At 39.2% G+C, this 15667-nt stretch overlaps 1 protein-coding gene across 4 annotated transcripts in view; it reads left to right on the plus strand.

Moving 5' to 3' along the window:
- The window catches only part of LOC126266685 (proton-coupled amino acid transporter 1-like), a 421916-nt gene that overhangs the window by 264990 nt on the left and 141259 nt on the right, over positions 1–15667 (plus strand). The window lies entirely within an intron of this gene.

Here is a 15667-nt window from a genome sequence, read left to right on the forward strand (position 1 = left end):
AATTACTAATTTCACATAATCACAATACGTACACAACACTTTGTTGTTGTTGTTGTGGTCTTCAGTCCAAAAACTGGTTTGATGCAGCTCCCCTTGCTACTCTATCCTGTGCAAGCCTCTTCATCTCCGAATAACAGGAATGCGCACTTTGAAATTCAGAAAGTAGTAGTTGCGGTTTGCAGTCCAAAAATTGGTTTGATGTAGCGCTCCACGTTAGTCTACCTTGTGCATATCTACTGCAACCTACTTACATCCATTTAAACACTCTTACTGTACTAAAGCCTTGGTCTCCATCTACATTTTTTACTACCAAAACTCGGCACATTAAATTAACGATTCCTGGACGCTTCAGGATATGTACTGTCAACCGATTACTCCTTTCAATTAGGTTATGCAGTATATTTCTTATTTCTCCGTTTCTATTCAGTACCTCTTCACTAGTTCCTCGATCTCCCCATTTCATCTTCAACAGTCCTCTGTAGCACCACCATCTTCTCCTATTTTCTTCTTGGCTAAATTGTTTATTGTTCAAGTTTCCCTTCCTTGCAAGATTATATTTCATACAAAGATATTCAGGAAAGACGTCCTGGTATTTAAAATTACATTCGATATCAAGAAGCTTCTCTTATTCAGGATACGTTTTTTGCTATTAACAATCTGCATATTGCATCCGCTGTATTTCGATCAGACGACATGTTTCTGTTGTTATACGGTCCAGTGACGTTGATCCCATGGCCACTATACCGTAATTTATCATTTTATTTTGACAACATATCGACACGAAATGCTTCTCCTCTGCGGAGCTTCGTGTTCAATAATGTACGTTGAACCGCATCGTCCGAAATACATGAGCCTTTTCCGGCTTGTAGTCGGGTGTCAGCTCTTCCACAGATAGCCAGAGTGGGAAAGCTTCCGACCCCCACGGTCTGTGATGGACCGTACACGTTCAGTTTCTTGCTGCCTACTCGTGGTTTCACCGTCCTAAAGTCACTTTCCACAGATGCTCACAGCCGACCAGTTTCGCCGTTTCTGAGATGCTCGTTCCCGAGCAACGGACCACAAAACTTTGCCCTTCTTTAATGTCGCTTATCTGAGTGAATTTCCCCGTTTTCATGCCGTACCGTCGAAAGAATAATTCCCCATTCGTCCTTGCTTTGCTTACACACTTTCCTTGTCGTGCCACGTATCTGCGACGCCATCAAATGGAATTCACAGTCACGGAGTCCAGTGGCCACAGCGTTTTGGCTCAGTGTATATTGCGACGGCCCATCGGCCTGGAAGTTTTAACTGGAGTAAACACCGACCGTGAATGCCTACATGATTATTATATGATGTTTTGGGGCCAATTTTCGGACTGTTAGATGGGGACATCAACTCAGGTTATCGTGGAAGAATATTTATTAGTTTCTCGTTCAGTAACTGTTATTTTTATCTCTTCATTTTCATGTTGGGTATTCTGTGGAGATTTCCGTGTTCTAAGCTGTCAACAACTGTGTTCATAGGACTTCTTGCCTATGTTCCTAGTTTGACAAACATTTAGGTTTCCCATCAAACTTAGACTGTCCCAATAATTCCTAGGTATAGGATTTTAATGAACTAAAAAACAGTGAAATATGCCGGAATTTATGACCACAAAATTTATAAATATGACAAAAGTAAAATATGACTTATTGTACGTTTATTTAAAAACACTCTTGTCGAATGTTTTTACAGGATGTTACAAAAAGGTATGGCCAAACTTTCAGGAAACATTCCTCACACACAAATAAAGAAAGGATGTTATGTGGACATGTGTCCGGAAACGCTTAATTTCCATGTTAGAGCTCATTTTAGTTTCGCCCACCTACGCTCAATGGAGCACGTTATCATGATTTCATACGGGATACTCTACCTGTGCTGCTAGAACATGTGCCTTTACAAGTACGACACAACATTTGGTTCAGGCACGATGGAGCTCCTGCACATTTCAGTCGAAGTGTTCGTACGCTTCTCGACAACAGATTCGGTGGCCGATGGATTGGTAGAGGCGGACCAATTCCATGGCCTCCACGCTCTCCTGACCTCAACACTCTTGACTTCTATTTATGGGGGCATTTGAAAGCTCTTGTCTACGCAACCCCGGTACCAAATACAGTGACTCTTCGTGCTCGTATTGTGGACGGCTGTGATAGAATACGCCATTCTCCAGGACTGCATCAGCGCATCAGGGATTCCATGCGACGGAGGGTGGATGCATGTATCCTCGCTAACGGAGGACATTTTGAACATTTCCTGTAACAAAGTGTTTGAAGTCACACTGGTACGTTCTGTTGCTGTGTGTTTCCATCCATGATTAATGTAATTTGAAGAGAAGTAATAAAATGAGCCGGCCGGTGTGACCATGCGGTTCTAGGCGCTTCAGTCTGGAACCGCGTGACCGCTACGGTCGCAGGTTCGAATCCTGCCTCGGGCATGGATGTGTGTGATATCCTTAGGTTAGTTAGGTGTAAGTAGTTCTAAGTTCTAGGGGACTGATGACCTCAGATGTTAAGTCCCATAGTGCTCACAGCCATTTGAACCATTTTTTAAATAAAATGAGCTCCAACATGGAAAGTAAGCGTTTCCGGACACATGTCCACATAACATATTTTCTTTCTTTTTGTGTGAGGAATGTTTCCTGAAAGTTTAGCCGTACCTTTTTGTGACACCCTGTATATGCCATGCAATAAAAAATTCACTCCCCAACAAAGTAAATATAAGAATTACCTTCTTGCGGTGCCTCAAATTTATTAATATTTATTTTTGGAATGTCTGTATGTGTGTGAAAAAAGAAGTACAGTGAGAACAGCAACACCTATCCAAACAATAAAACTATGTTTTTACTGCTGCATGCCACTTGTTTAAAGTTTACGAAATCAGTTAACACGTCCTGCCATTCTTCAGTTTCTGCGAGCTGCATTGGATCAAAAGGTTCATTGTCAGGTTTCCTATTTTAAAAGATCTACGGTTGTGGCTGAGGATGATCTGATGCCCAAAAAATCTCCTCTCCTCATCACGGGACTTCACACGAGCGTATTTGAAGGCGGCTAGTTGACTGCAGGTCAGCTTTGATTCATTGTCTTCAAATGTTGTGGCATTCTCAGAGAAGACTGTCACTAATTTGGCACATTGTAGAATATCCCGGATCCCGCTGGAGAAAACTTCGCAATTTGTTGTCCACTTTGTCAGCCACAAGACCGCGAGTTCGACACAGCTCACATGTCGTACAACATCCAGCGTCTCACACAGCTAAGTTCCAATAGCTTCCAGTCGTGTGATGGCTTTTGATACCACTAGAAAGTTGGAGTTGATGAATGCCAAGTTTCCAGACAAACTATCTGTAATACGACTTTCACAGTTTTCATAGCTCTGTGTCCATCGCTATCAACTTCACCTTTATTTTAGTATAGTTGGTGCAGCAATACTTAGCAGAATTAAACCAAGAACCTCATCGCGTAAGAAGGGGCTGAGGAGGGAAGGGCAGTGAAGGAACTTGTTCTTTGAATTTCTGGACTCGTAGCGGAGCTTTCACATAGATTTCCTTGCCACAGGAAATTAATTTTTGCTCATATGGGTAACTTGAGTGCACTTCTTCTGCAGCTGTGTGTAATCCTTATAAAAGGCAAATGACGTACACCATACTGGGGTAGGGAATCTGAAGCCCCTTGACTACTTTATCCATGTATGAAGCGCAGTCTGTTACTGGGAGCAAAAGGTTGCCTTTCTTTACACCATACGACGGCTACTGTAGCTTCATAAAGTTGTAGCACAAAATGGCAAATGTTGAGTTGTCTAGTCTCTCGTGAGTGTCACACGTTAGAGGAGCGTTTCTCCAGGCGCGTCAACCTTTGGGGCACCAGGAAAAACGTTTGCAACGTAACGCCCATCTACATCGATGGTTTCATCTATGGACACCCAGAACTTTCTGATCATTAACGCTAATTCATATTTTGTTAAAGGGAGGTTTACTATCTTTTGGTTCAAAAATTGCGTTTTTGGATCCATAAAAGTGTTTAGAATCCACCCCTGAAACAGTTTTTCCGAATACGGAACGGAAATGTTTGTTATTCGCGGTTGAACAAAAAAATGCACCTGCCTGAAATCGGCCTCTTTCACGCACCAGTTTTTTTCTTTTGGAGGACGAATTATTGTACCGGTGCTTGGGAGGAAACACACAAAATTCAAATGAAAGTTTGAACGCGTGTGTTTGGAAGTTAGCCGCCAAACATTTGCATTCTGGTGCGAAGACTGTGGAGATTGCGACTTTCCTGGCAGTGAGCAGCTTCAACGAAGGGTATTCAGCAATTCTGAAGACCATGACAAAGGTAGACGTCACCCTGGGACTATATTCGACCAAGTTCACCAAGCATTCGGACGAGCACTGGATTCAAGCGGCCGAAAAGCGCTTGTCACCGGCCGTACGATCGGCTCTGGAGCAGCGCACGATGGCCCAGATCAAGCAGAACGCCCTCTATGAAGAAGGAGGACTAGTTTATGGGCCCGAAATAGCAGAATGAATGTACGTTGCATAATATTTCGTTTATATGTAGTCAAAACTTCAAACGCGTTTTTTCTCGAAATGACGTTTCTCTTATGGCGCGGTATGGTAACTTCAAATCTACTGAACCGATTGGCATGATTCTTTGTTCCCGACGAAGTTAACTAAATCGTGTAGAAGCTGCACCACTTTTACTCCAATCCATCGACTATAAATAGGTCTACTTGGACAACGAAGTCGAAAAATCGATGAAAAAACTCTATTTTTTTTTCAAATGGCCACCATTTTGTTTCCTATGGTCCAAATAACTTAAGCGAGGTACAACTCCTAAAGAATGTTATTTACGCTCAGTAGCTCGGTACGGGCTTTTGGTGAAGTTTCGAGAACATACCTTCACCGAGGAGTCAAGCAGTATATTGCTCCCTCCTACGTATATCTCGCGAAGAGACCATGAGGATAAAATCAGAGACATTAGAGCCCACACAGAGGCATACCGACAATCCTTCTTTCCACGAACGATACGAGACTGGAATAGAAGGTAGAACCGATAGAGGTACTCAAGGTATCCTCCACTATACACCGTCAGGTGGCTTGCGGAGTATGGATGTAGATGTAGACTAGTTCATGGACCCGGAATAGCAGATTGAACGTACATTGCATAATACTGCATTTATATGTAGTCAAAACTTCAAACGCGTTTTTTCTCGAAATGGCGTTTTTTTTAATCGCGCGATATGGTAACTTCAAATCTACTGAACCGATTGGCATGATTCTTTGTTTCTGACGAAGCTAACTAAATTGTCTAGGAGTTGTACCACTTTTATTCCGATGCACCAACTATAAATATTTTACTTAGCCGTCGAAGTCGAAAAATCGATGAAAAAAACCCTATTTTTTTCAAGTGGCCGCCATTTTGTTTCCTATGGTCCAAATAACTTAAGCGAGGTACAACTCCTAAAGAATCTTATATGCTTCCCTAATGTCAACTCAATTTTGATTTCAGACCAGCCGGCTGACCTATGATGTACCGAGCGTGGAGGTCTACATCGAAATTTTGTTTCGTTCCGACGGTACTTCTGCCCTTGCTCTTCGACTTTCTGGTCGAAAAAATTCCAGTTTGTATGGGAAATATCAATAAACATTTTGACCAAATTTGACATTAATATCTATAGCACATACCGAGAAAAAAATTCTCAAAGAACATGCTTTTTTCGGGCCGAGGATAGTAAACCTCCCCTTAAACAACTCCTAGTAGCGCAGAGATAAATAGTTCTTTCTCAATGTAGAACTTGATATGCTGTGCACTTCTCCAGGAACTGTCTGTAACGTGGGTTCTTCAGTTTCTTCAGTGGCATGTTGCAATACCCATCATCTCACGCAAGGTCGTTAAGAATGATTGCACGGTTGAGGACGGGCCTGCCTGCTTAAATAACAGCGTTTATCTGCTGTCATTTTCAGCAGTTCTTTCCACACCTGCTATGTTTGGCATAGTTAGTGTTGCTGCACATTAATGTGTTTTTCTGCACTAACTTTAACTTCACATAGTTTACAAAATAATATTTCCCCATCAGTGCTAAAGAACTTGTCCAAAAAATCACAAACAAAACCTCGCAATTTCATGCAGTTGGAGCAGTTTACTTTCGGCATCTCGAATCAGTCTATCATTCAACTTGAATAGTGTGCGGTGTTTATTGCGCCTGAAGCCCATTGTTGCCTTCGAGAGCGTTTCGCCGACACCGCACAACTTATATGTCTTACGTCAGTGAATTGACTAGTGTGTTACGCTGCTCAGCTACTGTAATCATGACAAGTAAATTTTTTTAGTAATTGTTGTGTTTATTTGTAACAATATCACCTGAAACACAGTCGAGTGAACAACGTTTTCAAGTTTTTAATCTTTTGTCCTTATATATACGACAAATATACGTATTTTTGATAGAAGTTGGCCGAAATGTGGCCTATTATGGAAAAATTTTGTAAAAGCATGATCTGTTACCTTAAAAAGGCGTAAATATTACTTAATATGTACAACCAAAATAAATTTTTGCTACGCTACAATATCTGAATTCGTGCATAAATTGTTGGAAAATTCACCCTAAATTTCTGGAAAAATTATGACATGTTATTAAAGTCCTAGCCCTAATAAATACCCGATACTAATCCCGTACCGAATGTCCGTGCGAGTGAAAACTAAAAATATCCCTCCAATTTGGCAGTTGTTTTTAGGATCTAATTATCATGGAGTGGCTTTAATCGGGCATAGCATGCTTAAGGTAACCTACGGTCTATTCCTTCCACGCCGAATTGAGGCCATTATCAAATCACAGGTGATGTTACACATGGTCCTAGTGTGATATCTCCTAGTGGAACTGTGTACATTGTGTGTAACCTACACAACGGATAATCGGAGGGCCTTATTCACTCGATGTAGGACTTACTGAGAAGCTCTGCAGTTTCACTACTCAGACAGGTGAACATTAGGTTCATCAGGGATGTCAGCGGCACCAAGAGCTTAATGTAAGGACTGGCACGAGACGCAAGTGGTGAGAAGGAGGGGGTAATAGGCGGGCAGTCTTCCCAGAGCTTGGAATTCTCTCAGGCTAATAGCAGCCTGTAACTTAAGCAGCGTCAGGTCCTTGAAGACATCCTACCATGTCGCGATGTCGCTTGTTTCACTCAAGGACAGCCTGCTCAACTCCTAGATTCTTGAGGATGGCTAGCGCGAAACATAACCACCACTCCAGCTCGTAACACAGCACCTTCAAATCTACTTCTTCCATTTTAATTTGTGAATCTTTTCATTTAACGATCACAGAGGAAACTACTATCAAATTCATTAAGGGGGTAGGACGTCAAACGGGCCGACTTGGAGCAGAAGTGTCACCACAGGACATTTTATTTTCTACAGTCCATATTTTTACAAATAAATTCATATAACTTTGTCAGCATGACCAGGAAGGATTCAGGATTCACACTCATAGCAGTGGAAGAGCAAAAACGTAACAAAATAAATTTTTTTAGATATGAAAGTTCATCATTTTTTCACTTAGTGTTGGCTGCATTTGTTGCTATAGGTACATTTTTCTTCACAGGTAAGAGAGATTCTTTGATGAATTTTGCACAGCATACAGACCATATTTACAGGTGTATGAAACTCCAGAATTTTCCAAATCTTTTAAAAACTGTGGTAAAAATTGAGATAATTAACTACAAAATTTGATTTTTTTCTAAACATAAAGTTTAAAACGTAACAGCTCATTCGTTTTTTCATAAATTAAATAGATTATAGAGTTTCACACACATATAAGTATGGTATGTATGCTGTGCAAAATTCATCGAACAGTCTGTCTTACTTATGAAGAAAAGTGTACCTATAGCAACAAATGCAGCCAATAGCAAGTGAAAAAAGGACGAAATTTCACATGTAAAAAAAATTATTTTGTTATTCTTTTTTAACTTCCGCTGCTACGAGTGTGAATCCTGTATCCTTCCTGGTCATGCTGAAAAAGTTTTATGAATTTACTTGTAAACGTATAGGCAGTGGAAATTAAAGTGTCCTCTGGTGCCTCTCCTGCTCCAAGTCAGTCCGTTTGACGTCCTACCCCCCTTAAGGAGAAGATCTGCTTCATAAATATATCTTGGCTACATATATTTTTCCTTTTTTTCAGATGCAATACATCTATGAATTCCTTGTGTTCGGTGAACATTTCTGTCCTAGTCCATCTCCAATATTCAATTACAGTACACGTATAATGAACCTATGCGTGTTAAAAAAAGGAATGTGGGAATCCATCTACGAACGCTCACAGTGTAAGTAGGCTGTTCAGGTTTTTTTTATTGGTAACGCCACGTAGTGCTCTGTATGAAGATCACTGGCTGTGCTGTGTGCAGTCTGTGGCTGGTTGGCATTGTTGTAATACTCGCCATTGTAGCGTTGTGCAGATGGATGTGAACAGCGCGTAGCGTTGCGCAGTTGGAGGTGAGCCGCCAGCAGTGGTGGATGTGGGGAAAGAAATGGCGGAGTTTTGAAATTTGTAAGACTGGATGTTATGAACTGCTGTATACATTATGACTTTTGAACACTATTGAGGTAAATACATTGTTTGTTCTCTATCAAAATCTTTCATTTGCTAACTATGCCTATCAGTAGTTAGTGCCTTCTGTAGTTTGAATCTTTTAGTTAGCTGGCAGTAGTGGCGCTCGCTGTATTGCAGTAGTTCGAGTAACGAAGATTTTTGTGAGGTAAGTGATTTGTGAAACGTATAGGTTAATGTTAGTCAGGGCCCTTCTCTTGTAGGGATTACTGAAAGTCAGATTGCGTTACACTAAAAAATATTATGTTGTGAAACGTCCCCTTAGAACAATTATACACGACTGTGCTTAAACTGACACACAATAGTTTTTAGCGCAACGCAATCTGACTTTCAATAATCCCTACAAGAGAATGGCCCTGACTAACATTAACCTATATGTTTCACAAATCACTTACCTCACAAAAATCTTCGTTACTCGAACTACTGCAATACAGCGAGCGCCACTACTGCCAGGTAACTAAAAGATTCAAACTACGGAAGTCACTAACTACTGATAGGCACAGTTAGCAAATGAAAGATTTTAATAGAGAACAAACAATGTATTTACCTTTATAGTCATAATATATATATCACTTCATGACACCAATTCTTACAAATTTCAAAACTCCGCCATCTCTCTCCCCACGTCCACCACCGCTGGTGGCTCACCTCCAACTGCGCAACGCTACGCGCTGTTAGCATCCAGCTGCCGCTGCCAGACACTACAATGACAGGCAACAATGCAAACTAGCCACAGACTGCGCACAGTACAGCCAGTGATTTTTCATACAGAGCGCTATGTGGCGTTACCAGTAAGAAAACCTAAACAGCCTACTTACATAGCCCGCATGCTCCCACAAAAAAATTTTACAAATTGTTTTGGGCAGTGGCCAATAATGATTTGATAAAATTTTTCATAATTACTATAACAAAGATATCAAATGCACACACTTATTGATACAATGTTGGTCAGAAGCTAAAATTTTCTCACAGTCCATAAAGACAGTCCTGATCTTTCATCACAGTAAAATTGCAGTGTTTTTTTCAAAGTCTGAGCAATAAAAGAAATTGCACTTGGAAGTAGTGGATTTCTAAGCAGTCTTAAAGAAGTAGTGTTGTCCTTCCAACGAAAGACAGTGCTGACTCTTGACATACAGACAGGTAATGGGCCACAGGAGAGTCAGTCGACATTTAAGACTATCGGTAGCTAGGTCATCACAGAGTAGACCCACTGTCGTCCTGGTCGAGATTACTATTGGTGGGCCACCAGAGGTGCAGACCCACTGCAGTCCTTGTAGAAATAATGGTACTGGTGGGTCATCAAAGATGTAGACCCACTGTAGTCCTTGTAGAGATGGCCAGCACCCATCTGTTTGACCGTGCAGGCGCTCAATCACCATTGAAGAGTCTTCGGGATAATATAGCAAGTCCATAACCACCACTTGTGCACTCACAAAAATTGTTTTTGAAATGTCCTTACAACTAGCAATGCTGTTATCCAGTCCCTTACTGAATTATTAACACACGTGCAAACACTATCAATCCCTACTTCTCACATATTGCCCATATACTATGACCAATAGAAACGTGTGCAGTGAAATGTAATTTACAAGTTACTTAATTTGATGAACTGGTGTCAATTACAATTTTATAACATAACAATACAATAACAAAGGTAGAAAATACATCTTTAAAGAACATAACAATACAGATAACATTTGCAGTAGTACAGGCTTTACAAAAGAATCGAAATAGCAAATACATCAGTGTTACAAAAATTACGACATAAGTACATACATAAAAGATCAGAATAACTTTTGAAACATCAACTTCACACATGAGCATTACAACAAAACAGAATAAATAATGTGTAAACATCTTTACAATGTAAATAACATGTTCTTAATGCAAATTATATTTGAGGATAACAGTATTCCTCATCATAGTGAATGTAGCTTAGTATTAGAAAAATTCTGCAACATAAGTCTTATCAGATAAACATATAAAGACCGGTAGAACATAAATACACAAGGGTACACAAACCCATAGTGGGATAAGGGAAGGAAAGGACAGGGTTTGTTTTCAGTGTAACATTTGGTACTGCAGTCCAACCCAAAACTTCATACCATAGATCGTCCCTCTTATTTCAACATTTGCTCCTGCCAAAAAAAAAAAAAAATCCTATCCAAGCATGCTTTCTGTATTTTGTTCACATCCTCTTTCAAAAATAGTTTTTCTCCACTGTACACTACTTTTTTGGCCAAACCATTTTCTTATAGCTTCTCAATGCTTTTCTTCCAATTCATCATAGTTAGTTTCTTATATAGTCTACCCCCTCTTAAGCTAACTTAAACCTACTGAGCTCAGATGCTAAACTAAGGGACGAGGCAATTCAGCAGCACAAAATAATTAATACAAACAGCAATAACAAAAAAATGGAAATTGGCAAAGCAAGCAGAAGTAAATGTAATAACTTATTTCTAAACATGTCAAACCCACAAGCAGAAAAAAACAGTACACTAAAGACAACAATGCAGATAAGAGAAATGTATATTCACATCTTAATGTCTATGAAATTAAAGTGGCACACTACAAAAACTAATTCTAAAAAAAATTACAAAGTACTGGAAAAGAAAATTATATATGCAGTTACTGTTACTAGTCCCTTCTTATTGTTCTTTCCTTTCCAAGTGCTCCTTTTTTTGAAGAATGTGGATCATAAAATTATTCTTTAACATATCTGTTGATGGAAAGTTTTCACATTAGCAAATGCATTTAATTTTATTTTATAAAACCAATGCTGTAACACAGCTGGAAAACAGATATCAAATGAAACAAGCAACTATGAAAGGCAAAGCATAAAAATATCATTCAATAGTCATGTGACATTTCATAAGTTAGTACAAATTCTCTCAACTCTCGTAGAAAGACGCTTGTCATTGTCAGGTATGCAGATGTAAGAAAATATCTTTCCAAGTAATGAGCGTGACGTTTTTGCGATGCTTTCTACAAAGGAATGTCAATAGCGAGGATAATGGCCTCTTTATTTTTTTCTCCACCTGTGCCTCTGAAAGGCACACACTAATGGCTTGTTTCAAGGTGGCTCTCGCCCAGCTGGGTGCCCACGACGCATTACGTGCAGGTGGTCACTTAACTTTCTTACCAAAATATTTATGACATCAGTTTCCACTACAGTGGCAGTCTCATATAAAAAATTTCACAGGTCAAGAATTTGCGTTACAAATGTGTAGAAAATAAAATCCTATAAATATAATAGTGTCCAAAACATTTTCGTCGGCATTGTAATACATTCACGCATTTACATACATTTCATAAATCTTAAAGTACGATTCTCGGTTTCCAACATCCTTTTTCACAAACCAGAGTCCCTAACCACTACTCATTATTCCTTACCTTATTATACATATACATATTCGTAGACACTTCTTCAATATTTCATCATAATAAATACGTAGCATAATCAAATTCCTCATATAGCATCAACTTATTGATCGTAACATACCTCAGCAGCATAATACACATAGTCATCGTAATAATAACATCATAACACCTCAGTCAACTCTCAAAATCGTCGTACCTTCCTCCAATAATTTCAAAACCTAAAAAAATTCTCTGTTCTCGTCAAAAGTGTCATCTACCTCAAATGTACTTTAAAAATCATGATCTCATACCAAATATGTCATTCAAAGCTCTCATAGTATCACAATGGTTCCGAAAAAATGTAAACAGTTCACAAAGCACAGACAAAATACAATTTCGTAAGTGTGAAGTTATCCAACTGTATAATTACGTAAACATCTGTCACTGATGTAATAAAACGAATGTTTGTCTCTCCCAGTTAAATGATCAGATAGCTGTGTAATTAATGTGTTAGAGAAATATGGTACCGATGTGTAAAGTTGTATAAGCAAATACCATATTAGCTAGGGCTCCTTGTGCTTGCCAAACACATGGTACACAAAGTAACCGTGTACCCCCTTTAGGATTAATGTAATTATACCCTCAGGTGTTACAGATTACAGCAATGGAATGAAATGTATCATGTTAAACTTTCCTTGTAATTCAAAAATCTTGAAAAATAAATGGTTCAAGTACAAAATTAATCACTCAAATGTGTGTCCTGTAGCGCTAAATGTGCGTTTTGCTGTATAGATATCGTAGTTACTACGCTTATTAGCGTGATGAGTAAGTTCTGTACTGTAACGTATTGTTGTGCTATAGAAAAGGCTGCCTCATTGTAGCTATACCACAAAAGTTACGCCTAAAACATGTTTTACTTTCCAGAATAATACAGAAAAACTGTGCAGATATAAAACAGATACATCGCAAAAGCAACAATGTAAATTGTGTCACATATTAGTAGCATCGTGATATAATCGTGTAGCTATCAGAGAAACGAAATGCTAAGTCATCTTTAATCTCACCGAATGTACTTCAAATAAAGAATGTATTTTCAAGTAAACCAAAATGCTGCATTAAAATCTCATTATCAGTACTGGTAAATGTTCTAAGTATGTAAGTCTTATAGTCGTTACGTAATCGTGCAACTAACAAGCAAGAATGTACAAAAAACAACACTGTGTAGTCTGTTCACTATAACAATGCATTCTTAATTTCTGTTTAAAATGTTCCATAGGTTCTAGACTGGATAGTTAACTTCAAAACATTGTTGCATCTTAACAGATTCTAAGTCTGACAAATTGTACTAGTAGTGTGAAGTGAAAAATTTTATTGGCAAAGACAAAGTTAAAAAGCAGATTATCTTTCAATAAATGGTTTTAAATGTGAAATGTGGTACAATCCTTTACTCTTCCTAGTGGACAGAGTTTAAACTGCAAACCAATTATCATGTTATATACGTCGGTAAGGAAGGCTAAAATTTTTCTCAACGTTAGTGTCTATGTTATTTTTCTCTGAGCCAGCCGGCGCACGCGGCTGCCTGCGGTGCGAGTCATTGTCTGTCTCTTTGTTGGCGCGCGCCGTTATTGGGATTAGGAGACCTAACTTCTACAAATTCACCTTGACGAGAAGGCCCTGCCCTGTTTGAATCCCACCAGTTCTGATGAATCTCCGGTCTGTCGTTATGATTATATCGTCTGTCGTCATGTCGGTAGTTCCTGTAGATTCTTTCTTGTCGGTTAAGCGGTGGAGAATTTCTCCCTGAATTATCACTGCGCGGTGCACCCTTGCGTCTGAAATTATTCTGTCTCCCTTGATAGTAATTCTTTTGGTTCCCATATTGTTTGTTTCTCTGATTGTCTCTGTGATAGTCACTACCGCGGAGAGGTGATCTTTCCCTGTAATTATTACTACTCTGCCAACGGTTGTCATAAGGGTGGTGTCTGTTTTGGTGACGATTTGTATTGTGAGAATAGCCTTGTCGTGTCTAGTTATTATTTCTTTCATCGCGGAATTGCGACGGATGTGACCTGTAATTGTTGTGTTCCTGTTTTCGCTTTCTGCGATTGTAAGTGTCAATTTCTAATTCTTGTAAGAGCCCCTGAAAAGCTTCAATGTCGTCTTTGCAACGTCCTGCCAAAATAATATGCCGTAAATGTTCCGGTAATTTAATTACGCAAATGCGGATGAGTTCTGAGGGGCTGTATGGGTTTGACAGGTACTGATTCTTGTGCAACATGTTTTCAAAATATTTCACAAGACTGGAAAATTCAGATTGTTCGAAGTGTTTCATCATTATGGTGCCATGTTTTACTCGGTCTTGTGTAGCTTGAGACCAATATGCTGAGAGAAAGGCATGATAAAATTCTCCTTCACTGTGGCAATCGTGAATGACCGATCGCATTCTTACAGTTGGTTCATCCTCTTAGTAGCCACACATAAATTCTAATCTGTGTTCTAATGACCAGTTGGGAGGAAAACAATGAGGGAATTGATGAAGCCACGTTTGTGGATGAATGTCGTTGCCAGAATTCTTAAGTGTTTTGAATTTACGTGTAGTAATGAACAGCTTATAGTCAAAATAATCATGTCGGCGAGTCGCATGTCGGTCATTGTTACATCGTTTCGGCGGTTCCATCTCAAAATTCAGTGTACCTTGCCAATTTCTTTCATGATTTCCGAAATGCCCTGTGTTATTATTTTTTGGTTGTTCTGTATTGCTATGTCCCTCTTCCGTACTGGGGCGCGAGTGTCCTCTGAAGTATGTAATTTTTGTATTACTTGAGCCAACTGTTCTTGTACTTACCGCATTTCTCTTTTGTACTGCGTGTTGATTTGATTTTTATTCTGTTTGAATTTTCTAATTTCTTCATACTCTTCAGTGTCAGTGTAGGCTACAGGTTTTGTGTCATTCAGATCATCATCTACCTTTGTAGATAAGTTAGTGAACTGATCTGAAAATTCGGCTACTTTATCCAATAGTGAAATTATTTCCTCTGTGTGTCTTTCTGAACCAATTTTCAGTGTATCTACTGTGTCCTTTAAGATCGCTTGAGTTTTTGCAAGTTGCGTAACCGAATCGGTAGATGCAACTGAGTCAATTTTAGCTTGCAAGGTCTCATGATTTTCATGAACAATAGTTTGCAGTTCTTTTATGGCTGCTTCGTGATTCTGTAATGCATTTTCATGCCGCGAAAAAATAGGTTGGAAATGCTCACAAATTTGTGTTTTTACGTCATTACAGGCTTTTTGACATTTCGATTCGATGTTATGTAACTCATTAGTTAAATCTTCAGGTGTTTGTTCAAGTGTGGTGTCTAACTTTTGAAGCTTTTGTTCCATTGTGTCTAACTTTTGAAGATTTTGTTCCATTGTGTCTAACTTTTGAAGATTTTGTTCCATTTTGTCTAACTGTTGCTGTGTTTGTCTCTGATTTTGTTTCATTTGCTGCATTAATTGCAATAATAATGTATTAGTGTCTGGAATCTGTTCCTCTATGCTTTTCAACAGTGCATTTGCACCGGCAACATTCACATTTTGACAAGCAGAAAATGTGTCTTGACTTATTTGAGAAAACGGTGAGGACGCAAAACCTGAATGTACAGTATTTCCTAGATTGTGTCCTGTCATTTCGGAATCCTGAGGCGAGCTGTTGCTG

Source organism: Schistocerca gregaria, chromosome 4, assembly GCF_023897955.1.
Source record: "Schistocerca gregaria isolate iqSchGreg1 chromosome 4, iqSchGreg1.2, whole genome shotgun sequence".
NCBI lineage: Eukaryota > Metazoa > Arthropoda > Insecta > Orthoptera > Acrididae > Schistocerca > Schistocerca gregaria.